Below are 3413 nucleotides of genomic sequence, written 5' to 3'. Positions count from 1 at the left end.
GAGAAATTACCCTAAATATCTTGCAAAGAAGAAAGCAGAGAAAGGTAAACAGGCTACTTAGATCCTGGAGATCGTTCGCTCAGCTCATTCAGTGGGAGAAGTTGCTGCTGATGAAGATGTAATTATCTGCTTTTGAAGTTTTGTAATGAACATATTGTACATATTTTTGTTTTGAATGGAATGTTCATTTTCAAGAAATATGTTTGTTCTATCTCATAACAACTTCTGTTAAGAATAAAATTTTAAAATCCATTTGCAAATATTCGGATATTTAACGGCTAAGATCGAAGTATAATAAGTTTAAAGATTTCTAGATCTTTCTGTTAACAAGAGTTGTTAAGGCAGTCCAGACACATCTTAATCAAAGAGTTGAGAGTACATCAATATAGTAGGAGGGAAGTATGCTTCCTGGCCATTATCGAGTATTATATGCATTCCCCATATAGTTTAAGCCTATTTTTACAGTAATATGTTTACAATGATTCTATTGGCTAAAGTGTTTAAGAATCATCTAATGAGACTAGAAATACCAGAGATTAATAACCTAGGGCAAGTGAGAGAAATATCAGGTATGAGATACCGAATGGTAAAATCATGGGTATGGGATGCCCTAATTATTGTATTTCTCTATAAAACTTAAAAACTTAGTCTTATATATCGGATATATAAGTTACCACTGGAGTTTTAGTCCAAGTGGGAGTTTGTTGGGTTTTATGTCCTAAAACTCGTGGTTTGTAAACGATAGAACTTATTCTGAGAATTCAATAAAGTTGTTATTGAATATATTTTTTTAAGAAATCCAATAAACCAAAGTCCCTTGACTATTATATGAGTACTTGAACTTGAGACATACAAGTGGATCAGGTTCGAGTAAATAGTCAAAATGATCTATAGTATATGAATAAGATTGGGTACCTTATTCTGATAACACTATTGGATGCGGCCTACTCTGTAATTGTTACAAAGAGTTGTAAAGTGCTACATACGAAGTGATCCTAATTTGTGCATGGTGGGACATGAGGAGTGGGGGTGTCATGTGCAAATGAGTTTTGTACAAGATCAGACCATGAAGCCAATCACTCTTACTTTATAACGAAACGATGACCTATGTAACTTGACCTTAATCCTAAGCTAACTATGAACTCTTATTTGTTTGGGATTATCCTTTAATCTGCAAACGGTGAGAGTAGACCAACTGCCTCTACTCATTAAGCTTACCTTTTTGGGGATAAGACCGGATGAATAGCTGAGAACATAGGGTGTAAGAGGGAATTCACTCCTACCCGATTAGGGTTAGTAGAGAGGTTGTTCCCTTTAGGTGCTGATTCTGGGCCTTGAACAAGAGGTCTCACCCTCTCATTATCCTGAGAGGGATTCGATTTGTTGATTGGATCACAAATCAATTATTCATTAGGGGATCAGTGGGACTTAAGGAATAATAGGTAATTTTGGGGGTAAAACAGAGATTCAACCCAGCCGTTATTACGAGCAACCTGTGAAGGGTTAACTTACTAATCATGGTTATATCGAATGGACATAATATATCTAAGTGAGGGGAGTTCAGCTATGGGCTTTAGTGGAATCACCCATTAGTTAATGAATGGGGGTTATATCGGTATAATGAGTTTAGCCAATTAATCTTGGATCGTTGGAGCCCATGATCTGTAGGTACACGATGTCCCCCTACTAGCTCCTAAATGGATTAGCTCTAGAATAGCGTGAGAAGTTATTTGAAGTGTTCAAAATAGAATTAAATGAAATTGGAGAAATAATATTTAAATATGATTTAAATATTTGAAGATGGAATTGTGTAAAAATTAATTTAATATTTGATATTAAATTAATTGTAATTATTTAAAGTGTTTAAATAATTATTTATTTTATGAAATTAATTTTGTAAAATTAATAATATTTTTCAGTTTTATTAAATAAAATTGATTTATGAAATCAATTTTGATAAAATTGAAAAAGAAAAGAAAACACAGAGTTGGAAAATGGTTTTTCCATTGTCTTCATGTAGTAACTCACCAACAACCCACTTTAAGTCTTCATTAACTCCAAGCATGAGCTGCATCTCATGCAGCAAATCTCTTTACATGAATATCTGTAATATATTGAAGAGATTGAAGTATTTTGAAGGTAATGCAACCGAACAATTTTTCTGAAAAATTCGTGAGAGAAGAAGTTTATTCTTCTGCTAGGTTGCTGTTGTGAGTTTCTCCAAATTCCCTTAATCTAGCTTATTTTGAGTCCCACCACTCAATCTTGAGCACCAAGATAATAGTAGGGAAGATCTTGGGGTGGTCTACTACAAGATTCAATGGAGATTTGCAACTGGTTTAAAGCTTAAAGGAAGTTCTTCAAAGGTATGTCATGAAACTCATTTATTTCTGTTGTAGCATGTTTTCTTTTCTGCCAAAATTAATGAATTAGAGTGCTTATGGATCCTGGTAACTTCCGCTGTGCATTGGTACCTTCCAACACTTTTTGTTGTTGTTGTTGTTGTTTGTTCTTCTGTTCATTTTTCCATTTCAAGGTTTTGCAGTCCTTGATTAGATGCCCAAACTTCTTGCAATACTTGCATCTAATCTTGAATTTTTCTTTGCCTTTTTCTATGGAATGTTGCTTGCCCTTTTCTTTGTTATTTTGCTTAGTTTTGCCTTTTACAAATAGACCCTCAGCACTAGGTTTCTCTTCCTTGTTAGTTAATAGCTCCATTTCTCTGAACTTTAGTGCTGAAATGATTATGTCAGTTGTTAGTAAGTCTCTTCTATACTTTAAAGTTGTCTTGACATCTTTGTAAGAGTCTGGAAATGAATTAAGAAGTATAAAGTCTTCATTATCAGCCCCAATGTCTTTACCTTGAGTCTTAAACTATGCTGTAATTCTTTTAAAATCATCAAGGTTTTTTGTCAAAGTCTTTGAGGAGCTCATCTTGAAGGTAAAAAATATTTCTCTAAAAAAAAGTTTGTTTGGCAAATTTTTTATTTCATACAATTCATTCAACTTAGTCCATATCTTAAAGGTTGTTTCTTGATCAATAACCTATCTGAGCACGCTGTCTGATAGGTTTAGGACAGGTGTACCATGAGCAATTAGCTCCATATTCTCTTTCTCTTCTTCTGTGGTAGTGATAGGAAGCTTAGATGGGTCTTCTAAAGTTTTGCGTGTCCTATGTTGCCCTAGAACAACCTTTATCTTTGCCTTCCATAAGTTGAAGTCTCCTTTCCCATCAAACTTCTCAATATCATATCTTGCAACAATGATCTTGAGCTTTCTTGACAATTCTAATTACTTCAAGATTCCCTTTCTTTGACTATTGAATAACGTTCTTTCTTTCCTTTCAGGCTTTGCTCCCACTTTGTTGCGCTTTGGTTATAATGATAATGGGCTTAGAATGAACACATTTAGGC

The sequence above is a fragment of the Benincasa hispida genome, unplaced genomic scaffold (genome assembly GCF_027475165.1).
Source record: "Benincasa hispida cultivar pf3 unplaced genomic scaffold, pf3_genome.v1.1 HicScf587, whole genome shotgun sequence".
Lineage (NCBI taxonomy): Eukaryota > Viridiplantae > Streptophyta > Magnoliopsida > Cucurbitales > Cucurbitaceae > Benincasa > Benincasa hispida.
Note: the sequence above shows the minus strand (reverse complement) of the source record.